This window comes from Hylobates moloch, unplaced genomic scaffold (genome assembly GCF_009828535.3).
Source record: "Hylobates moloch isolate HMO894 unplaced genomic scaffold, HMol_V3 SCAFFOLD_3, whole genome shotgun sequence".
Lineage (NCBI taxonomy): Eukaryota > Metazoa > Chordata > Mammalia > Primates > Hylobatidae > Hylobates > Hylobates moloch.
The window spans coordinates 60,921,756-60,947,644 of NW_026652278.1; positions in this window are offsets into that span (position 1 = coordinate 60,921,756).

Here is a 25,889-nt window from a genome sequence, read left to right on the forward strand (position 1 = left end):
GTTCTGCTGTTGTTCGGGACAGAGGTAAGTTTAGAAATGTCAACAAGTAAATTAAGTAAAGTTTGTTAATAATGTCATTCATTTTTTATATCTTTATTGAGTTCCTTTCTACTTTTCTATCAGTTATTGAGAAAGGGCATTGAAATCTCTAACTATGATTGTGAATTTGTCTGTTTCCTTTGCAGTTTGTCAAATTTTGTTTCATTTCTTTGGAAGTTCCGTTACTAGGTACATAAACATTTAGGATTCCTATGTCCTCTTACTGACTATGTCTATTTGCTTTATGAAATCACATTTATTTATTACTGGTAATATTCTTTGCTCCAAAATCTACTTTGATTAGTATTAATAGCACATGGCATATCTTTTTCTATCATTTTACTTTAACCGATATGTATCTTTATACTTAAAGTGATTTTTTTTTTGTAAACACAATGTAGTAGGGTCCTGCTATTTTATGTCATAGTATCTATCTTTTAACTGGGACACTTAGACTCTATAAATTTAATGTGATTATTAATGTAGTTAGGTTTAAATTTATCATGTTGGTAATTATTTTACATTTTCCCCATCAGTCTCAGCCCCCTTTTTTCTCTTTTCATGGCCTGCTTTTGGGTTAATTATTTTTTAATGGTTCTGTTTTATCCTTTTTTTAATTTGCTACCTTTTTGGTTGATGATTTTTAATGATTGTTTCAAGATTTATGGTTATATCTTTTACTTAGTAGAGTCTACTTTGAAGTGATATTATAACCTTTCATGTATATTATGACAAACTTATAGTACTATACTTCAGTTCTTTTAGTCACCCTTCCTGTCATGAATTTCACCTTTATATATATGTAGACTCCACACTACATTTTTACTCTATTTTAACAGCAAATTATCTTTAAAACTATTTAAGTAAGAAAAATTTTTATATATTCGATTGCCATTTCCAATGTTCTTAAGCTCCTTTGAGAAAATGCAGATTCGCGTCTGATATCATTTTGTTTCTGCCCGAAGAGCTTTCTTTAAAATTCCTTATATTATAAATCTGCTGGTGATGAATTCTTAAAGTTTTTCTAAGTCTAAAACGGTGTTCATTTTGCCCTCATTTATGAAGAAATTGTTTTACTAAGTATGTAATTCTATATTTTAAAAGTTTCCAGCTGGATGCGGTGGCTCACGCCTGTAATCCCAGCACTTTGGGAGGCCAAAGGGGGCAGATCATGAGGTCAGGAGTTCGAGACCAGCCTGACCAACATGGTAAAACCCTGTCTCTACTAAAAATACAAAAGTTAGCTGGGCGTGGTGGCGTGCACCTGTAATCCCAGCTACTCAGTAGGCTGAGCCAGGAGAATCACTTTAACCCAGGAGGTGGAGGTTGCAGTGAGCCGAGATTGCACCATTGCACTCCAGCCTGGGTGACAGTGTGAGACTCCATCCCAAAAAAAAAAAAAAAAAATGTTTCCTCCTAATGCTTCAAACATATTGCTCCATTGTTTTGTTTGCATTGTTTTAAGTGATAAATCTGCAGTTATTTTTGATCTTTTTTCTTTTGTATGCAGTGCGTCCTTTTTTCTAGTATCTTTAATGTTTGTTATCAATGGATTTGAGCCATTTTAATTTTGATGTCACAAAATATATAATAGTTCATGTATTTTGTGCTTGTGATTGTTAAACTGAATTGTCTCATATTTTACTTCATTTACAAGCTAACAAGTTTGCTTGCTACTGTTTTATGTAAGAAAATGTAAGATAGCTAGGTCAGAGAAACAGACTACTCATTACTCATAACCAAAACAGTAGTCAGAACATCTTGAGCTGGTTCCCCAAGCTCCAAACCCCACAAAGCAATGTGATATGGGACACATGCTACCTGCACATGAAGTGGGATGCACTAGAGAAAAACTCCAACATTTAGAAAACTCTAATTTTATAGTTCCCTTGTTGGCACAATATGTCTCCAGAGACATATTACTCGTCCCAGAATATGGGAAAGGCATGTGTGTAAGTTTTCTGTTGTTGCATAATAAATTGCCACAACTTTAATGCTATATATTTATTCTTTCAAAGTTTCCATGGATCACATGTCTGGGCACGTGGATTAGTTATGTCTTCTGCTTAAGGTTTTAGAAGCTGCAATCTGTATTCTTATTTGGAGCTTGGGGTGCTATTTCAAGTTCATATAGTTGGGTACATTGGCTCACACCTGCAATCCCAGCACTTTGGGAGATCGAGGCGGGTGGATCACTGAGGTCAGGAGTTTGAGCCCAGCCTGACCAATATGGTGAAACCCCATCTCTACTAAAAATCCAAAAAGTTAGCTGAGTGTGGTGATGGGCACCTGTAATCCAGCTACTAGGGAGGCTGAGGCAGGAGAATCACTTGAACCCTGGAGGCGGAGGTTGCAGTGAGCCAAGATCGTACCATTGCACTCCAGCTGGGGTGACAAAGTGAGACTCCATCTCAAAAAAAAAATATATATATATATATATAAAAGGTTGGAAGCATTTGGTTTCTTGAAGTTATATAACTGTGACTCTCAGACCCTAGAGCCTTCATTCTCTTTTTCTTCTTTTTATGCATTTTTTGGGTTAATTTTTTTGTGAGTGATTTATTTTATTACCTTTCTTGGCACTCCATAGGCAATTCACAGCTTGGCAATTTGCTTCCTCAAGGTCAGTAGAAGAGTGTGTTTCCTCCTTCAGGGAAAGCCTGGGTGCTGTGTTAAAAGGCTTGCCTAGTTATCTCATGCTCGCCCAGGATGATCTTCTTGTTAATTAATGTAAAGTCAACTGATTAGGGACATTAATTACACTGGAATTTCTTTTTTTTTTTTCTTTTTACCTTTGCTATATGTGCAGTCTAAACATGGGAGTGAAACTCCCATGATACTCATGGGGAGAGGGTTACACAAGATGTGCAAACCAGGGAGACAGAAACTCTGGAGTCATTTCAGCATTCTGATTACTGCAGAATCTCCCAGTTTAAGCAAATGTCTCTGGGGAGAGGAAAGAGAAGGATTTCTCTTTATTACTTTGGGAGGTTTCTGGGGGAGTACATCTCTAAATCTCTAGTTGTTTGCTAATCAAACATCCCCTTTGCTTAGAAGTCCCAGGCTATGTAATAAAACCGTTGAGAATTGTCTCCCAACAGATCCACTCATCTTTTCTATATAGTTATGTTCCTTTGTGAATTTTCCCATGTACATACCACTTTTTTGGCAATTCTGATTTATTTAATTGACACTGCATGGGACCAAATGCATTTTGTTTGTCTCATACAGCGTTTATTTAAGACTATTGTCAACAAGACTCTGAACAACAAAATGAAGTCTATTTGCAGTACTGATCTCAGTCATGCCCTCTACAGCTTCATATCTACTCTGAATAAATTCCATGAGCCAACAGAATCTAGCTTAGAAAACCAGGTGGATTTCTTTTTAAGTTCATGTGTTGACTTTCTCAGCTGGTCAGAGACATTAATCCACTTATAGCAGGATGCATCAGTGATTGCACAGACCCGACTTTGGCCTGCAAGGAGGAAGCCTGGTAAGTGCTATCATCTGTAACAAACCTAGCCAGTGAGGTAAAGATGATCGGAGTGCCTTTCAGGGTCCAGATGGTGCCACTGAGGATGTCAGCTACAGTCAGGGACAAATTTCATACCACTTTTTCTAATTAAGTCACTTCTGTAAGAAAAAGCATCAAATTGTAATGTCCCCAGCACAAAGAAAAGATAAATACTTTAGGTGATGGATATGCCAATTATGCTGATTTAATAATAACGTATTGTATACATGTATGAAAATATTACATGCACCCCCAAAATATGGGGGTATGACTATATCAATAAAAGTACAAAAAAATACACATAAATAATGAGTTATGTGTCCTTCTGAAAAGCTTCCTGAATAACTATAGTTAGCATCATTTTGGAGAGATCTTTACAGCTTTCTAAAGCGATTTTCCTGCCTCCAAGCAGTTCTCCTGCCTCAACCTCCTGACTAGCTGGGATTAAAATCACACACCACCACACCTGGCTAATTTTTGTATTTTAGTAGAGACAGAGTTTCTCCATGTTGGCCAGGCTGGTCTCGAACTCCTGACCTCAGGTGATCTGCCCGCCTTGGTCTCCCAAAGTGCTGGGATTACAGGTGTGAGCCACTGCAACTGGCAGGCCCTTAAATTTGAGATGAATATTTTTCATGCTTCTCAAATTATCAAATATAATCCCTCCCACTAAATGAGGTAAGAAAAATTTAAATTTAATAAAAAGTAAATACAAGATATCCATTCAGACTGTCAATGAATGGTAACAGAGAATGATAAAGTCACATTAATGTGGGGATGCTAAACAGTGACTAGGTGCTCCTTGTCACATAATTTATATCTGCACCTAAATAAAATGACAAGTTACTTTTATTACACGTTGTCAAATTTTTACATGACTAGTCAGAAATATAATTATTACATTATCCAGTCCAAATACCCTCCATAGAAGTTTACCTTTTGAAGAGTTAAACATTTTGAATAGATTACTTTGGGGTGGTTGTGACTCAAGAGTTCCATTTGGCCAGGCATGGTGGCTCATGCTTATAATCTCAGCAATTTGAGAGGTCGAGGTAGGCAGATCCTTTGAGCTCAGAAGTTTGAGACCAGCCTGGCCAACATGGTGAAACCCCGTCTCTACAAAAATTACAAAAATTATCTGGGTATGGTGGCAAGCCTGTAGTCCCAGCTACTTGGGAGGCTGAGGAGAGGGGATTGCTTGAACCCAGGGGTTTAAGGTTGCAGTGAGCAGAGACTGTGCCATAGCATTCCAGCCTGGGCAACAGAGGGAGACCGCGTCTCAAAAAAGAAAAGAAAAGAAAAGAAAAGTTCTATTTGTTTCAGGGACTGTCAGGAATATTAAAACTCACTAATGATGTGAATTATTATGACATCACTCTATAATTTGGGCAGATGATCTGCAGCCAGTTGAATTCCAGTTACTTCCCTTCCTTTAATGAAAAGTAAAATAGAATTGTAATCAAAATATATTAATCAGTTTTCAGTCTCTCAGAAAGTAATCAGCTTCATCTGTGACATTGACTGTTCTCTCAATATCTAAAAAAATTGCTTCAGTGTATATTATCCATCATCTAAGAAGTCAACTCCCATATTTATCCCTATATGACAACTGGTATTAGTGATAAATGAAGGGTTAGTGTGAGCAAAACATTATGTAGGATCTTGTAAAGAGATTTCCAATTCTGCAGTGTGTTTTCTCAGTAAGAAATGTCTTGAGTAATTCATGCCACTTGCCTGGAGGCAAGCATATCTCAATCCCAGAGAATGGAGCTCTGAATGTATTAGTCCAACTCCATTATGTTAAGCCTGGGTAATGTTGCCTTTAACCATCTAAAGATTTATAATTTATTAAAACTTCATGATGATACAATTCAGCCCCTTGAAATGGAACTCAGCTTGATTAATTAAAGAGGCAAAATATGCCTTTCTTGCAGTTAGAGGAAATACATTCTTTAGAATACCCAAATTGATTATATATGTGTGATCATGGATGAAAAAGGATAAACTACTGTATATTCCAGTGACAGTTAAAGTAATTTCTCAAAAACCTTTTTTTATATAGTCAACCATGCATGGAGAAAACATTAATTGTGAAAATGCCATATGCACATGTGCATGAGACACTGAGAAGAATGTAACCATATAACAACATTACATGTGGATGATCAGTCAGAATTCTTGGTGAATGTGATTCTTCCTGTGGCTCAGATGCTTCTAAGTTTTATATTAGTTTAATTCTCTATGTCTGAAAAGAGAAGGTAGCAGCCAAAGACAGATAAATGTTTGGAAAGAGAAGGAATTTTCACAAGAGGATTTGGGTACTCTTACCCTTGTTATGTGAAATTTTGCAGGCTCAGCCTTATCTGTTAGTCTCAAAACCACTGGACAAAGTTCAATTCTCTGATACTTCATAATATTCTATGTTAAGCCAAAATTACTTGATTGTGCTTGAAAACTTGAAAAAAAAAAAAAAGCCCCTAGAGTTGAAGTAACTATATGTCCGAGGCTTGGAGACAATTTGAGGACATAGAAGTGTTTCTGGGAGTCTAGTCCTTTACTCTCCACCCTTAGCAAAAAACTTTTCTTTTTATTATACTTTTATTACACTTTTTGTTATAATTTATGTTGCTCAGAAGGAAAAAGGGAAAACAACAAGCTAAACTGTAAGAATGAACACCTTTTAGAAAGTCAAGCTTTGATGATTTAACACCCACTTTTTATGTATATCTATTTCCACTTGATACATGTCACCTGGAATATTCACTGCCTTCAGAACCATCACACAATGTACATACATTCATACCCACACATAAAAAAAAAATACGTGCAACAATCCACAAGATGTGGTCTTCACTGTAGTGCTATTGGGCTCTACAAAATCCTTTTAGAAATAAACATTGAGCAGAAGCGAAATAGTCATAAAATTATCACTTAAAAAAATAAAAGCCTAAGGAAAAATAACATGAACCGCTGGTATTTCCTTACTATAACCTTAAGCAAATCACTTAATTTCAGAGTCCATTTCTTCTCCTCTACAATATATGTGAACTAAGAATTTGTACAAATTCAATCCAAAAACACTTCCAGATTTTCCTACAGCCTTTTTTATGACATATGTTTTTCGTGAAGATGACTGACTTACACCATTACAAAAGAATCTAGGCAAAATTTAAAAATTTTACTCATTGAATTTGAGCTTGTATTTTGCCTTGCATTAAAATTTTCCCATCTCACTTTTCTTACTTCAATCACTTTACAGCAAGCTCAGATATGTTTTGTCAACATAGCAAAACACATTAAGCATAAAACCAAATTGGAGGTCACTCTTCATTGTATCAGAGTGAGTGGGTGCAGATCCTGTCACTGGAAGACACAAATACTTGCCAAAAGTAAATTGTTATAAGTCGTGTGCTCGTTTACTCTAAACTCATGTGATGATTTTAAAATAATGAAATAAATGAAGCATGTAATTTAAATGATACTTCATCTGTTAATGGAATTTGTGCCAATTTTCAATAGCTTTTGGTAGTGTTAATGTAATTTGATTTCTGAGCAATTAAGCAGCACATTTAGAACTGGCAAAATGATTAATTAGAAACTTTGGACAATGTGCCAGAAAAGTTAACTTTTTCTTCTTATGTAATTTCTTCCAAAGCATTCCAGGATCATAGGTTTATAAACATTGTAGATATTAGAGGTTATGGAGTCCAGCTGCCAATCTGCTGCATACACAATGCCTACATTTTTCCTCGAAAGTAATTGCCAATGTCTTATTGGAGCACACATTACCTTCTAAGAAAACCTAGTCCTTTGTAAAAGGGTTTGAATTTTTTCTTTTTTAAAAACCTCCTTACATTTATCCATTACTTAAAATATTTTTAAAATATTTCAGAAACTCTATGCTGGAAGTTCAAGGTTTATTTAGGTGAAGTTCCTGCCTCCAGGGAGTTTGCAATCTAGTAAGAGATTAACAGATAAAACACATAATCAGGACTGCAGTTAATGCTTGATAGAGGTGTTCACAGAACACAATAAAAGTATAGAGAAGGACAGTTAACACAGCTTCAGAGTTGAATAAAAACTAACTCTAAGAGCTGACTCCTCATCTAAATATTGAAGAAGGGTGAATGCCTGTAGCAATCCAATTGAGTATCTGCAACAGATTGAAGGGGCTGGAAATATAGATGTAGAAGTCATTAGCACACTAATAAATCATGTAATTTACTGAAATTACCCAATGAATGTGTAGAGAAAAAAGAGGAATAGACCAAGAATGGGTGGACAGAGGAGGGGCCTGTGAAGAAGGAAGAATGGCCATGGTCTGTTACTCAAAGCTATGTAATGTAGAGACCAAGAAATAGATATAAAGCAAGAATAGCATCAATCAGGAAACATGAGTGCTATTAGAAAGTTGTTCAAAAACTCCTGAAAGAAATAGAAACTCTGAACAGACCAATAACAAGGAGTGAGATTGAAACGGCAATTTAAAAATTGCCAACAAAAAAAGTCCAGGACCAGACAGATTCACAGCTGAATTCTATCAGACATTTGAAGAAGAATTGGTACCAATCCTATTGACACTATTCCACAAGATAGAGAAAGAGAGAATCCTCCCTAAATTATTCTATGAAGCCAATATCACCCTAACCGCAAAACCTGGAAAGGACATAACAACAACAACAGCAAAACTAAAGACCAATATACCTGATGAATATAGATACAAAAATCCTTAACAAAATACTAGCTGAGTCCATCAGCATATCAAAAAGATAATCCACCATGATCAAATGAGTTTCATACCAGGAGTGCAGAGATGGTTTAATATACTCAAGTCAATAAATGTCATACACCACATAAACAGAATTAAAAACACAGATCACATGATCATCTCAAAAGATGCAGAAAAAAACATTCAACAAAATCCAGCATCTCTTTGTGATTAAAACTCTCAGGAAAATCTGCATACAAGGAACATACCTCAATATAATAAAAGCTATCTATGACAAACCCACAGTCAGCATATACTGAATAGGGACAAGTTGAAAGCATTTCTTCTGAGAACCGGAACAAGATAAGAATGCCCACTCTCACCACTTCTATTCAACATAGTAATGGAAGTCGTAGGCAGAGCAATCAGACAAGAGAAAGATATAAAGGGCATCCAAATCAGTAAAGAGGAAGTCAAACTGTCGCTGTTTGCTGACGATATGATCGTATGCCTAAAAAGCCTTAAAGCCTTATCCAAAAAGCTCCCAGAACTGATAATTAATTCAGCAAAGTTTCAGGATACAAAATTAATGTACACAAATCAGTAGCACTGCTGTACACCAACAGTAACCAAGCTGAAAATCAAATCAAGAACTCAACCCCTTTCATAACAGCTGCAAAAAAAAAAAAAAAAAAAAAAAAACTTCATAATATACCTAACCAAGGAGGTGAAAGACCTCTACAAGGAAAACTACAAAACACTGCTGAAAGAAACCATAGATGACACAAACAAATGGAAACACATCCCATGCTCATGGATGAGTAGAATCAATACTGTGAAAATGACCATACTGCCAAAAGTAATCTACAAATTCAATGTAGTTCCCATTAAAATACCACGATCATTCTTCACAGAACTAGAAAAAATAATCCTATTGTTCCTATGGAATAAAAAAAGAGCCCACATAGCCAAAGAAATTCCTATGGAATAAAAAAAGAGCCCACATAGCCAAAGAAAGACTAAGCAAAAAGAACAAATCAGGAGGCATCAGATTACCTGACTTCAAACTAAATTACAAGTGATAGTCACCAAAATAGCATGGTACTGGTATAAAAATAGGTACATAGGCCAATGGAACAGAATCAAGAACCCAGAAATAAAGCCAAATACTTACAGCCAACTGATCTTTGAGAAAGCAAACAAAAACATAAAGTAGGGAAAAAACACCCTATTCAAAAAATGGTGATGGGAAAATAGGCAAGCCACATGTAGAAGAATGAGACTGGATCCTCATCTTTCACCTTATACAAAAATTAACTCAAGGTGGATCAAGGACTTAAATCTAAGATATGAAACCATAAAAATTCTAGAAGATAATATTGGAAAAACCCTTGTAGACATTGGCTTAGGCAAAGACTTCATGACCAAGAACTCAAAAGCAAATGCAACAAAAACAAGGAGAAATAGATGGGACTTAAAAAAACTAAAAAGCTTCTGCACAGCAAAAGAAACAATCAGCAAACAGACAACCAACAGAATGAAGGAAAATCTTCACAATCTATATATCCAACAAAGTACTAATAGAATCTACAAGGAACTCAAACAAATTATCAAGAAAAAAACAATCTCATCAAAAAGTGGGCTAAGGACATGAATAGACAATTCTCAAAAGAAGATATACAAATGGCCGACAAACATATAAAAAAATGCTTAACATCCCTAATATTCAGGGAAATGCAAATCAAAACCACAATGCAATACCACTTCACTCCTGCAAGAATGGCCATAATTTAAAAAAATCAAAAAATAATAGAAATTGGTGTGAATGTGGTGGAAGGGGAACATTTTTATCCTGCTGGTGGGAATGTAACTAGTACAACCACTATGGAAAACAGTGTGGAGATTTCTTAAAGAACTAAAAGTAGAACTAACCATTTGATCTAGCAATCCCACTACTGGGTATGTACCCAGAGGAAAAGAAGTCATTATATGAAAAAGATGCTTGCACACGGATGTTTATAGCAGCACAATTCACAATTGCAAAAATATGGAATCAGCCCAAATGCCTATCAATCAACAAGTAGACAAAGAAATTGTGATACATATATAATATACACACACACACACACACACGCACCATGGAATACTACTCAGTCATAAAAATGAACAAAGTAATGGCATTTACAGTGACCTGGATGGAATTAGAGACCATTATTCTAAGTGAAGTAACTCAGGAATGGAAAACCAAACACTGTATATTCTCACTCATAAGTAGGAGCTAAGCTATGAGGATGCAAAGGCATAAGAATGATACAATAGACATTGGGGACTCAGGAAAGGGTGGGAGGGGGATGAGGGATAAAAGACTACAAATTGGGTACACTGTATACTGCTCAGGTGATAGATGCACCAAAATCTCAGAAATCACCACTAAGAGAAATTACTCATGTAACCAAACACCACTTATTCCCCAAAAACCTGTGAAAATAAAAAAATTAAAATTAAAAAATAAAATTCTTCAAAAACAAGCCATCAATTCCAGGGAATTAAATGAGAGGTCAATTCAGGTACAAAATGAATTACTTATCAAAAAGCTAGATTGCTCATTTCAGATTTGGAATTTAAATTCCAAAGGCAAAATCATGGAAAAAGCCGAAATTGAGTTGCTGGCCAATAGAAAAGTGAAGTGATATAGGAAGTTGGTGGGGAGGACGAGCCTAGGGAAGTTCCTGAGTCCAAAAGCATGTTGCTCATTCTGTTTTTTCATACAGGTTAGTGGCTGTATTAGAGAGATGGCCTGGGCTTTTAAAGGCATAACTGAAAAGGGAATTTCATACTAGTTATGGTTAATGCCAGAGTGCTAGAACTAGTGAAGCCTATGGGGAGAAGGTATCTTTTTCTAAAGAAAGAATTTTGGCCTTTAATGTTACAACATTCAAATTTGCATCTAAAACTTTCACTCTGGGCAGATTAGAAAGTTAAAGATATTGGTCAAATGATTGGGCAATTCACCTCTTTTCATTAATCTGTGTTTTGATCCCTATGATGTAAACAATATTAGTGGATGGATTCCAGGATTCTTCTGAGGGAGGGAAATCTTTTTGTTTACAGAAATTATTTGATGAGAGATTAACATAAAAAATGATGACCTGAATGCCTGGATGGCTGCCACGAAAGCAACAGAGAAAATGGTTGATAAGAAAATAAGGAGATGCACTTAAGTTTGACTTGTTTTTGTTTTCTCCTGGGAAGATGAATAGTGTTGAAGGATTAAAAAGATGATAGAAAAAAAGGAATGAGAGAGGCATTATGAAAGAACCCAAGATTGGCTGCTGTAGGATGAGAACAATCACTGGGTACATGTGGATAAGAATTATTATAGAGCTTAGATATTTCTCATAAAGAGTTTTAATCTCTCTGTTTTTGTGCAATATATGTCATAAATCTCATGCAACCCTTATGTGATTGATTTATTTTCAGAGGCCAATGCAGATGAAGAAACTGAACATTTTATAACTGGTTAGACATGGTATGGAATGGGGGAAATTCACACTGAAAAAGCTGCTCAGAGGGAGAGAAGTAAGTTTAATGATCATATGCAGAATTTGAGGGCTGTCAGGCTACCCTTGGATGTGACATTCAGCTGGGATAAGTGGGTTATTAAAGTTAACTTGATTGTAACAATAACTGATAAAAGCTGCTGTATCCTCATTCATATGTAGATTATGTTTATAAAGAACAGTACCTGATAATACTAGATCAGTTTAAACATAGTTTTGTTATTGGTAAGAGACCAAATAATTGCTACATTTTGATTGGTTGAATGCACTCGAGGTTTAATGGGTCCATGACAAGTGACAGTTACATGACTACAATATCAATTCAGGCCCGGCGCGGTGGCTCACACCTGTAATCTCAGCACTTTGGGAGGCAGAGGTGGGCAGATCACAAGGTCAGGAGATCGAGGCCATCCTGGCTAACACAGTGAAACCCCGTCTCTACTAAAAATACAAAAAATTAGCCGGGCATAGTGGTGGGTGCCTGTAGTCCCAGCTACTTGGGAGGCTGAGGTAGGAGAATGGCGTGAACCCAGGAGGCAGAGCTTGCAGTGAGCAGAGGTCACGCCACTACAGTCCAGCCTGGGTGACAGAGCGAGACTCCATTTTAAAATAATAATAATAATAATGCCAATTCAATGGATTCTATCATTAGTTTCCTACAAGAAAAATGCCCCCAAGAAAAAGGGCTGAAAGTATATTTATTTATATCAAGTAGATTACACAGATTATGTTATAAAAATGGAACAGAAATGAGTTCATTGCCAAATGCTTATCATTCTCATATTATGCCAAGAACATATTGATTATAGTCTAGTGTTAGGCTGATGGCCTATCAAAGTTTCTAGTATAATTCAAACCCTAGTCTGTGACTTATCTTCCATAAAGCCAAATTCCTTTTGTCTTTGCTAGATTTTATAAACATGATTTAGCCATGATATTCTTTGTCTTTGTAAATGGACACCATGCAAAGTTCAAAAACTTCTCAAATATCTTAAACTGAAATAATGAATGTACACATTATTATTGTTCATTACTACTGTTGTTGTCACTATTTCTTTTTCTCTTTTTTTTAATTAATTAATTATTTTTTTTTTTGAGATGGAGTCTCACTCTGTTGTCCATGCTGGAGTGCAATGGCACAATCTGGGCTCACTGCAACCTCTGCTTCCCAGGTTCAAGCGATTCCTCTGCCTCAGCCTCCTGAGTAGCTGGGATTACAGGTGTGTGCCCATGCCTGGATAATTTTTGTACTTTTAGTAGAGATGGGGTTTCACCATTTTGGTCAGGCTGGTCTCAAACTCCTGACCTCGTGATCCGCCCGCCTCAGCCTCCCAAAGTGCTAGGATTACAGGTGTAAGCCACTGCACCTAGCCTACTATTACTATTTCTAAGCAGCCTCCTATATGATGTTAAACTGTGTCCAAAAAGCTTAATTATCAAGGCTAAGAACAGAGACAAACGTTTGTTTCCAAACATTTATTGATCAAGAATAAAGTAATTTAAACAAATAAATAGCCTGCCTGCAAAATAACTTATCTGAACAAACAGTTTGCTCACTGGGGCAAAAAACTTACTTCCCACAGAAGTTTACTTACAAAGATTTTTTTTCAGGTCCTTACTTTGATGTGCCCACCAATCAAACAATGATATTATAAATGCTGCCCAGTTATAATCAATTTCTCTCTTCTAAAGACTCGCCTTAAATCCCTAAAACTCAGATACAAAACTCTATATATATCATCTCCTTAACCTTCTAAGAAAGAAGTTCCCAACCTTTTTGGCGCAAGGGACCGGTTTCATGGAAGATAATTTTTCCACAGATTGGGGGTTGGAGGAGATGGTTTGGGGATGAAACTGTCCCACTTGAGATCATCAAACATTAATTCTCATAAGGAGTGCACAACCTAGATCCCTTTCGTGCAGTTTACAATAGGGTTCTCCCTCCTATGAGAATCTAATGCTGCTGCTGATCTGACAGGAGGTGGAGCTCAGGTGGTAATGCTAACTCGCCTGCTGCTTACCTCCTGCCATTGCAGCCCAATTCCAAACAGGTACCGGTCTGTGGCCTAGGGGTTGGGGACCCCTATTCTTAGACATTAAGACTCTGTCAAGGTAGTTTTCTTACCTAGACCTAGCTTTGATTCATCAACGGTTTTTCGGGTGGTCTTTTTGTCTTTTTGGGGAATTGAGTCATCAAATTTTAACAAGTTAATTACTTCTCTGTATCTCAGTTACAGTATTTGTAAACAAGAGCCATGATATGATTTGTTTGATGAAATAATTTAAGTAATATGACTTATGACAGTTCCCAGAACACAATGAATGCTTAGTAAATGTGGATTATTATTAACAGAAAGCATTAAGAACTTCCTTGTTGTTCTTAGAAATAAACACACAATAATCCCAGTATTTTGGGGGGCCGAGTCGGGTGGATCACTTGAGGTCAGGAGTTCAAGACCAGCCTGGCCAACATGGTGAAACCCCGTATCTACTAAAAATACAAAAATTAGCCAGGCATGGTGGTGCGTGCCTGTAACCCCAGCTACTTAGGAGGCTGAGGCAAGAGAATTGCTGGAACCCAGGAGGCAGAGGTGGCAGCGAGCCAAGATCATGCCACTACACTCCAGCCTTGGCAACAGAGACTCCATCAAAAAAAAGAAAGAAAGAAAGAATGAAGGAAGGAAGGAAGGAAGGAAGGAAGGAAGGAAGGAAGGAAGGAAGGAAGGAAGGAAGGGAAGGAAGGAAAGAAGGAAGGAAGGAAGAAAGAAAATAGGTTTGCATTTTTATGATGATAACATTGTTTTCTCCATTGAAAATCACATTAGCTATAAATGATACTAAACTATTTCTTAACTTCTTTTACTTTAATCTGTTTATTTAAACCAGGTGTGGAAACTTGCTAGGTACAGTTTCCTTAAGTAGGTGATGGAATTAAAAAGGAATAAAAAAACTAAAGAATAAACTATCATTCCTTACGGGAGATGCCCCAGGAAATAAGTGTAGATATTTCTTGGACAGTACTATACCTAAGGAAATCTAAAATTGTGAAATTTATTGGATATCAACAACATCCAGAACATCAAAGAATAGAGTGAGGAAAAAACAAGTGATAATCAGTCAGGGGATGTATGTTACTCTTTCCATGGTAAAATCCACCTATAAAATTAACTCAGCATTACCTTTTTATTGAACTATTAAAATATCATCATGTTTTTATTATTGCATTAAAACTCTTTTTATTCACAAGTTTATAGGACAAACTTTACACAACCATAAAGCTTACATAAACAGGTGAGATCCAGTCTAAATTTGGATATCTTAAACCCAGAGGCCAGTTTTTTGCTTGAGTATGTGTTGTCACACTTGTCCAAGTTAAAACTTTCTTCCAGATTGTGAGGAATGCGCAGCAGACAACTTGTTAAACAGAAGTCATTTTACCTGTTAACTTTAAATTCAAAACAGAAATATGATACATAAAATTCTCATGCTGACCAATAGAGCAAACATCATTATTCCATAGCTGCACTGCTAAATTTACTACTGAATGCACCATAAAAATTTCTGTAGATGCCCTTGATTTTCTTCTATTTAAAATTTTTATTGCAAGTTTTGTGGGAAACTGCAAAGTTCTATAAAACAAGTTACCTCAGTTTCAATTTAAACTAAATTTCTATCTTTAAAGTGATAGGAAATGTTTTCATTTGCTGGAGCTCTGACTTCTACCATTTTATGAACCCTATTTATTTAACTGCCCAAGGATCAAGTGGTGTTTTCATTGATACAGCATAGCAACAGCCACAGGGGACTGACTTTTCTGTTCTTTAATTTCTTTGAAAACAAACAGACAAATACAATCTTTTTGGAGGAGGGCAGTTAAAACTTGTTTGCGGCTGGGCATGGTGGCTCACACCTGTAATCCCAGCACTTTGTGAGGCCGAGGTGGGCCGATCACCTGAGGTCAGGAGTTCGAGACGAGCCTGGCCAATATGGCAAAACCCCGTCTCTACTAAAAATACAAAAATTAGCCAGGCATGGTGGTGTGGGCCTGTAATCCCAGCTACTTGGGAGGTTGAGTTAGGAGAATTGCTTGAACCTGGGAGGTGGAGGTTGTGGTGAGCCAAGATCACACCAATGCACTCCAGCCTGGGCAGCAGAGCAAGACTCTTTCAAAAAAAAAAGTCTTATTTTCTTCATCCTTTTAAAAATTTCCATCATCTGTATGATCGACTTTCTTGTACAGAGCCACCTGTTTGGGGGAAAATAACCAAGACCCTTATCGTTTCATAAGAATTTTATAAGGGTAAATATAAAGTGCATATAAGTCACATTGAAATTTTTGTTTTTGCATAATCAGATAATTTCACTCAGTATTTATCAAACCCTGATATGTGTGTCATGATCATCTCAATAAATTATATGATGTCACTATAATCATTATTAAATAAATAATTGATAGAATATATCACCATAAGTAAATAGATCATACATAGCAACATTAACAAATGTTTACTTCGTTATCAACTCTCATGTGTGTCAAGGAAGAGAATCTTGGAACTAAATTTTGTAGAATCTCCTTCCATGCCTTCTACCTGATTTACAGCCTTCAACTGAGAAGTACTCAGGTAAGATCTGGAAAACAGAATAGATGAAGTCATTGTTTTCTGTTGACAATTCAGATGAACTCACTCACAAGCAATATTGAACTCTCTCAAGAGCTCACCTCCTTTGAGCATGCAGACAATTAAAATCTGCAGCGGTGGTGGTCTCCATGTGAAGTTCTCCTAGAGAGTGTATCCTAGTCTCTAGACTGTTGAGACAGATTTAATTCTGTCTGGGAGTTGAGACTGCCACCAATGTCTTCCTCTAAAATGATAAAACTCATGATAACTTCCAAATGAACTCCAATGAATCACAACTTCTAGAAGCTTTTCTTTCCTATATTTCATCAGCAGTTCCAAAGCTATGCATAAATCTAATATTATGATTTTTCTGCTGAAAACCCTCCAATAGCTCTCTAGTGTCCTTATGATATAGAGCTAAATTCTTTTGTGATTTGCAATATCCTGCATGATCAGCCTTAACCTCTTCCCACCATGTTCTACTCTTTGTAGCCACTGGCCCTTTCATTGTCTTTCTAAAACTCTAACACTTCATGTTTACGTTTGTAATTTCTTCTCAGAAATATCTCATGTTAACATTGGGAGTGGAGAAGTCGGTGGTGCTATTTCTCTAATAACAAATAATGACTAATTCTGCCAGAAGCATAAATTCATAAATTTCCCTGTGCCCACACGAAACATCTAAAGGCCTGACTAAAATTAGTCAAAGAGGTTACAACAGTGCATAAAAACTATTACTTTCATTTTCTGAAAACAAGTTTTAATTGTAAACAGTTTACAACACTTCAACTGGGCTTATCACACCTTCACAAATTCAAGACCCCTGATGGTAAATGATTTCTAGAATGAAATTAACACTGACATAGAAGGAATCTTAAGTAGAGGGTAGAAAAAGTAAATATGAGAAAATAAATGTAAGAACATACAAGTAATTTCAGTGACTATGTTGACAAATCTCTGTCTCGCTGGTATCAAACCCCTGTTGTCCTTTATTTTTGTTTCTAGATATGGGTTCTAGATGCAAAGAAGAGTACAAAGAGATGTCCATTTATTATATTTTTGTATTTTTATTAATAACAATTTTAAATAATTTCAGAGTTTAAAAATATTGCAAAAATTCCACAAAAATCTCCCTTTTCCCCTCATCTGGCTTCCCCAAAGGTTAAGATCTTATATAACTCCAGAGCAATTATTAAATAAGGACAATAAAGTTGATTCAATTCAGTTAACTAAACTGCAGATCTTATTCAAATTTCCCCAACTGTTTTGTTAAGTTTTTTATTGTTGGTCCAGCATCCTACATTGTATTTAGTTGTTATGTCTCTTTAGTTTCCTCTTCTGCTGTTCTTCAAACTTTTTTCATCTTTCATGAGATAGCAAAAAGGTCACAAAAGTGATGTGTGTGTTGTGATCATCTCAATAAATCATATCAGGAGATACATGATAACAATTTGTATCATTATTGGTGATGTTAACTTCAACAGTTTTACTAAGGTAATGTGTGCCAGGTTTCCTCATGGCAATGTTACCATTTTTCTTTCTTTTTTCTTTTCTTTTTTTTTTTCTTTTTGTTGAGACAGAGTCTTGCTCTGTTGCCTGAGCTGGAGTACAGTGGTGTGATCTCTGCTCACTGCAGCCTTCATCTCCTGGGTTCAAGCAATTCTTCTGCCTCAGCCTCCCAAGTAGCTGGGACTACGGGTGCATGCCACCACATCCAGCTAATTTTTTTGTATTTTTGGTAGAGACACGGTTTCATTGTATTGGCCATTTCAGTTATTTATATGATAATAGTATCATAAGTATTTATTTTATTCTGTTTATATTAGAATAAAATAATGGATATGCAGCTGTTTATGTTGTGTCATATTTGGCCATCGAGAGCCCCTTCAAGTTGTGCCTCTTGACATACCACCATCACTTTTTGGAGCATTTCTTACTTTATGCTGCCACAAGTTATTCCAGGATCAACTTGTATTTTCCATGTCCCAGGAGTCTTTTTTATTAGACAAAAAATATTTAGGAAATAAGATCTTTGCACTAGATATTCTTACTTCTACTACTAGTGTAGGTTTTTTCTTAGCCCTCTGAACAGACATATGCACATATACATATATCTAACTCTATTTATATATTTATCTATCTATGTTTACAATATTTAAGTCAGAGTTCATACTGACAACTCTAATTCCAAATTAACTCCATGGAATTCTTTTTAGCCTTTTCTTTCCTTATTTATAACTCCTTCACTGGACAAAGAAAGTAGACTCTCATTATCTGCAAGGTATTTCCTTATTTACTCAGCCCTAGAATACTTTATATTTTATATAAAATATTTTCAAAATTGTTAATCCATATTATCCTGTGAAAAACAAATTTGCTAAAAAATACAGTATTTTTATATGGTTCTTTTTGTCTTGTGTTTTAGTATGCAGTAAAAATGCCATTTTCAAGCTTACTTCAGTGGGTTCTACATCCTTCAGTAGGGTTGTGTCATTTATTTGTAATACCATTACATTCATTTGTAAATGAAATCCAGAAGAAGAAGAAAGCAGCAGGACAGAAAAACACATTTTAAAAGATATTGCTTGAAATTTTTCAAAATTAATGACACATACCAAACCAGAAGAAAGACACTCAGATCACCAAAGTAGTATAAATACCAAACAAAAATGAAAATGAAATAACCTCTGAACTCAATATAAAGTACAATGAACATTTCTAATATCTTCGTCAATCAGGGGCTCTGGTGGAGTCTTGAAACTAGAAAGAGGAATTGTCAAATAAAGAAATTTTATTCTCATTTTTAGCCATTTTATATCAACCAGTTAAATGGGATATTAAGCCTTCTATACAATGAAGGAAGAGAAAATTTCATATAAGCACACTCCCTCTTCTCTCCCAGAGGCCAGCATTTGAAATCTTTTGCATCTACTTGCAAAATGTAGACATATACAATGTGTGCATCCCCCCTCCTCTAGCTTCCCATCTTCTGAGATTTCCTTTTGCCTTTACTTCCCATCCCACACACTTAAAACTACTTACTTAACATTTTGCGTTTATGTCGTAAATATTTGGCATCTCTGCTTATAAGCTTTGTCTCATTTGTGACTTTCTCGGTTACTCCTATAGATAACATCACTATTGTAAAACATAAGATTTGATTTGATTTGTTTTACAGACTGACCTTACTCAGATTCATTACTAATGACTCAACAGGTCCTGTGGCCTCACTCAGCAGCTGACTCAAAACACAAGGACTGTTTTTCACACTCCTGTGATTTTATCTCCAATCAATCAGCAAGCACTCATTACCTGGCCCTTGCCCTGCCCACCAAATTGTCCATATGAACCCTAACCTTTGTGCCTTTGAGGAGATTGATTTGAGTGATCACTGCCATTCTCCTGTGTGGCCAGCCTCAGGTTAATTAAACTCTTTCTCTACTGCAATGGCATGGTCTCTGTGAACCGATTTTGTCTGCACAGTGAGCAGGAAAAACCTGTGGGGGGATATTACAGTACTTTTCATGGAATATGAAGCCCTCCTGCCTCCCTCTAGCTTTCAAGTACAACCCTTGCCTTCTATACTGTTCTTCAGATTTTGTTTTGCAGAGTCTTCTTGTGAGACATGTAGAAACAATGAATTTTGAATCTGCCACATGATTACACCATTCAAGCAAATTCTGATCACCTTCTCTTGCATGAGTACTTCATTTTGTTTTTTTTTCTCCATCTCCCTGTGCTTTATTTATAATTGATTTAAATTCCCTAGGCTATACCCTTATAGAAACTCTATTACTTTAAGGCATATTTAATAACTATAAAAAGATTACACCCTAATCTTCCAAGTGTTCTTCATTCAAATTTGTTCAAATGTTGAACCATCTTGTAGCAGAATTCATCATTATAAGCTGTTTCTCAATTGTTTTTATAATTAATTCATGATTTACAGCTTTGAGAGAACTCCTTGTATAGATCTTGGGGTCTTAGCTCCTCTGGAGGCGTTAATCAATTTGGTACCTGAGTTCCTCTCTTTTATATTTTGTTAGATTTTTTTAACATCTAGTGGCTAATTGACCAATAATAGCTCAATTATCTCCTCTTCTTAGTTCTACTTCTTAGTTCCACTTATATGTATAAAGTAGATCTCCTTTTTTTATTCTATAAGCAGATAGATGATACAAAGATAGATAAATAGCCAGCCTGATCTTTAAGATCTGATCTTTCTCAAGAAGTCACTTCCTTCCATCTGGCAACATGTGTCCCATTTTACTTCTCTTTGATTTTTCCATGTTCAAAATTAGACTGAAGGTAATTTTGAACTGTAACTGTTACCATTCACTCTCCTCTAAACACACGTGATACCTAGAAGATCTGGGTTTAAGTCTTTTTAATTTTCTCCCCAGACTTTGTTATTACAGAATTATATAAAAATATTTTTCCACCTCAATCCAAGAAAATGACATATTTCCATATAAGGATCCCCACTCATTTTTGTCTGCTTGTCAGTGAGATTTACTATTTCAGTATAATTAACCTACAGCCCAGGTCTATAGGCTATAATCAGAGTTTATTTAATAAACAACAAAATTTAGACTATGTGTGGTTGGGGATGATTGCCTGCATCCTGGTGGGGAAAGAGTACAAAACAAACAAAAAAAGATCTCTTCCAGTCAACTATGCTGAAAAAGACAAGTTGCCAATTATGCTTTAAAAAGCATAGTGAAGTTGCTTTGAAGTAAGACTTACCTAGAAATTGACAACAACAACAACAACAAAATATTATGACAATATAGCATCTAGAATATCCAGGCCTATAATTACATCTGTGGTCACAGCATGAGAAGCTACCAAATGTGCCACCTGTGTCTCGCCTGGCCAGTTTCAGTAGATGTACCCAAAGCTTGATATCCTGTACAGTACTTCAATCAAACCCATCCATTATCTGTTCTTATTTATAAGGATTTCGTGCCAATTCCTTAACGGTTTGCTGTGGTGAGAGGAGGTATAAAAGTCATTCTGAGAATTATTTCTGCCTTGCTTGGGTTTATAAGCAATAAAGAGTAGACCCAAGCAACTGGGCCTGGCTGGATATGAATTGAGGATTCATGTGTTAGTATTACTAACTGGCCAGGCAGTTTCCTAATAGTTCACTACTCTGAAAGAATAAGGCCCTCTGATAAAGTTAAATTGGAGAATGCAGCTTAGCTCAATGATCAAAGTGGGGGCTACATTTAGAACTCCTTACATTTAGAACTGCATGACCATTGGTGGAAAGAACTGAGCCTACAGAGATATTATAGCTAATGACATAGAAGATTATAGACCTATTTCAAGTTCATGACTGCTGGCAGGAGAGGGAACACAAAGGAGAAAAAGATGGGCACACACTGTCTTCTTAATGTAGTGACCCCCCAACTCCTAGTGTAAATATAAGATGTTCAATAATAAGAGTAAATATATTTCCCAGAGGAGAAGACTGAATTAATTAGATGCAAAGAGAGACTAAAAGTGTTTAATTCCTGAAACCTATTCTTGTGAAGAAAGAAAAATCACATTTCTTTTCTCTATTAATTAATGTATTTATTTATTTATTTATTTTTTATTTATTTATTATAGAGACCTGGTCTCGCTCTGTTGCTTATGTTGGAGCACAGTGGTGCTTAATCATAGCCCACTGGGATTAAGTGATCCTTCCACCTCAACGTCTCAAGTAGCTGAGGCTACAGATGTACACCACTATGCTTGGCTATTTTTTTTCTATAGAAATGGAATGCAAAGATTGGTGAACTAAGAAATTTCTTAAAATAAACATTCAAAATTAGTAAAATTTTCAAAAAATATAAGAATAGATTGGAGAAGAAAACAATTCAGGTAATATTTTCAAAAAAGATGTCAAGGAAAGGGCATAATCAAAATACATTAATGTAATAAAACAGAGTAAGAAGAGAGTGAGTAGAGACTCGGCTATATCTGGAGAAGATAAATTATTGGAAACAAAATTGGGAATGGAAACCAGATGGCAAGGCCTAAAAAGAATAAGTAAAAGGAGACAGAAAAAGCACAGTCTTCACTTAAAAGTCTGATAGAATGTGAAGGTTTTTCCACGATGGGCAGAATTGCACATGCTTACAAAAACAGAAGGTCAAGGAAAAAAGGAAAAGTGCCTGGGATGTGAAAAAAAAAAAAAAAAAAAAGTATTCAATGAGAAGAGGCCTCTTGATTTGGTTCTGGGATTTATTTTATCAAAAAATCTATGTAGTTTCCCAAACATCTGGTGCTAAAAATTAAGGCAATTTATTGTGGAAATTAAGAGGCCAAGAAGTGATGCACAAGGTTTAGAGGAAACGAGGAGGGGAATTATATAAAATATTATTTTTTATTATTTCAAACTGGAGGGGAAATTTTTTCCTCTATAATTTCTTTCTGTTTCAAAATAAAAGTAGATTTTTAAAGAACCCAAGAAGTCTCACAGTTAAAAAGTCTATCTGCATTGGACATTTGTAAGTAAAATGAAACCAAACTCCGAAGTAGTGGGGAGGGGAGACAGAACACATGGTGTGCTAAACTAGCATGTGGTGAATGAAACTATGACCACGAAGCCAAGGGAAAAACATCCCAAAGAATAGATATGGGGAGTATGATAGGGAATCAGAATGAAGAAGGGATGCTATGCAGGAGTCTTGCTCTTAGCTTTGCCTCAGGGGTAACATTACTTTTCTTTTTCTTTTTTTTTTTTTTTTTTTTTTTTAGATAGAGTATTGCTCTGCCCCCTAGGCTGGAGTGCACTGGAGTAAACACAGCTCACTGCAGCCTTGACCTCCTAGGTTCAAGACCTTCTGGGTTCAAGAGATCCTTCTGCCTCAGTCTCTCATGTAGCTGGGACCACAGTTACATGCCACCATACCTGGCTAATTTATTTATTAATGCTTTTTGTAGAGATGGGTGTCTCACTTTGTTGCTCAGGCTGGTCTCAAACTCCTGAGCTCAAGCAATCCTCCCACCACAGCCTCCCAAAGTGTTGGATTACCGACATGAGCCACTGCACTCAGCCAGCATTACTTTTCATGAAACAAGACTACATGGTAACAGTACCTCCTATAAAATTGCCCTGGAGAGTGGTATGTTCTGACCCATCCTCCCAGATTTCTAGTTAAGTGATATGACAGCTACCACCTTTACTTCATGTATAGCTCTATGGGGTGTGGGACAGAGCCATGGGGGTTTGTTTGTTTTAATTTGATTTTCTTGTATTTTAATTAACATCAAGGTCTTAGAGTGAAAAGGGTTAACTGGATCTAATTGTATTACATTGGCACAGCAGCAGATTAAAATGAATCAGATTCCTAGGTTTAGAGCTCAACGTATCAGTAGAACATTTTCCACAAATGTATTGAAGACACCAAAGCCACTGTTAATTCTCACCATGCTACTTTGGTAGAGTTTGAGGAAACAAATTATATTTTCCTAATTTCCCCAGAAAAACTGCTTTCATTACTCACTGGGTCAGCTTAATAAGATCTTAATATGATCTTTTAATAGGCATCATTTTTATGAGCCTGGGATGGAACATTTTTGGCTGTAGTAACTCAAGAGTTCTTGAATTTTTTTCCCACCAAAATCCTTTAAACAAGGACAAGAGTTAAAATGTCACTGGCACCAACAGAAGGAGCATGTGTTTGGTTATAAGTGGTAATCCACATGAAAACTATTTATTTGAAATCTTAAGTTATAATTTTTAAACATTGTGATAATTCAATATTGTATTACATGATACAATTTTTGTTATTTTAATGTAAAATAATATTGTAAATTATTTCATTTTCTGCGAAGTTAACAAATGATGTAGGCCTTTTTCACAAATGTATTTCAAATCTCATAAATGAAAAGGATCTTTAAGATCATCTTCATACAAAATTCCCTATTTATTTATTTGAGAAGGAGTCTCGCTTTGTCGCCCAGGCTGGAGAGCAGTGGTGCGATCTCGGCTCACTGCAACCTCTGCCTCCCTGGTTCAAGGGATTCTCCTGCCTCAGCATCTTGAGTAGCTGGGATTACAGTTGCCCGCCACCACGCCTGGCTAATTTTTGTATTGTTTTTACTAGAGACAAGGTTTCACCATGTTGGCCAGGCCGGTCTTGAACTCCTGACCTCAGGCGATCCGCCCACCTCGGCCTCCTAGAGTGCTGGGATTACAGGCATGAGCCACCGTGCCTGGCCCAAAACTCACTTTACAACGTGAGTTTCTCAGTGGGTGAGTAACTTGACCAGTGCCACAAAACTAACTTACATTAAATTAAGGATCAGAAACAAATCCTATTAATGCAAAAACCATTTTAAGTTTTACTTAAAAATTTCAGCCTCAAAATAAGAGTTTCAGCAAATTATTTACATATTTCAGATGTAAAAATTACAGTCAGATAAAACAAAATTATGAGATGTCATTATTATTCACTTATTATGGAATAAATATGAGGTTGATGCTTTCTGGGTTTCTAAACTTTGGCTATTAGAGAATTTTAGGAGCATAGATTCAACAATTTGTAAAAGGTTATGAATTCTGCTGTCCCTATTCTATGCAATGCGAAATGACACAAGAACATCCTAAACAAGATTTCCCCAGGTTCATTGGTAGTGCTTTCATGCTACACTGTATTTATATCCTGTTCAAGCACTGAGGTCCAGGGAAGCAATTCAATGATTATATTTCTTAAAGTTTCAATACTAAAAACAAAATTGAACTGAGCATATGCACTTGTGATTTATTCACTAGACTTTTGCTAATAGAATATTAAACCAATTTCTTTGGTCATGAAATTTTACATCCCCAAAATAAATTTACAAAGCTGAGAAATATACTAACTTCAACAGTATGATTTTCATGGATTCTTTATCCACCGATTGTTTTTTAACAATAATTCCTAAAGCTTTTGTCAAAAGATATTTTCAATAATAAGATAATCACTCTTAACTTTTTTGTGTGTGTCTGAGGTGTGGGGGACAGGAGTTAGCATTTTCTGCTTATTCAAATACTGGATTTTTATCATGTCTTGAGTACCTATTTGTACTTAAGGGAAAATAAAATGCATTGACAATCTTGAATACTGTTTACTCTCTGGTAAGTTGATAAGGAAACCACTTCTGTCAGTTGCTTCAGGGTTCTCCAATGGTCTCAATTTTTATCACTCTGTAGAGGCCAGGTAAAAATGATTGTGTGTGACAGAATGCTAGATAAACATTTTTTCTCAACAGAAAATAAGGACATTGGTCTCATTTAACCTCCTTTAACTTCAGCCTACTCATCTATAAAGTGTAAATTTCAGGATGTATTACTACATTGCATAATGTTGTAATAATTAAGCTATGTATATAAAAAAGATTTAAAAGCTGTTATGCAAGATCAAGTGTAAGGCATTTTAAAACGAATTATGTTAAATGGCTTTGTGATA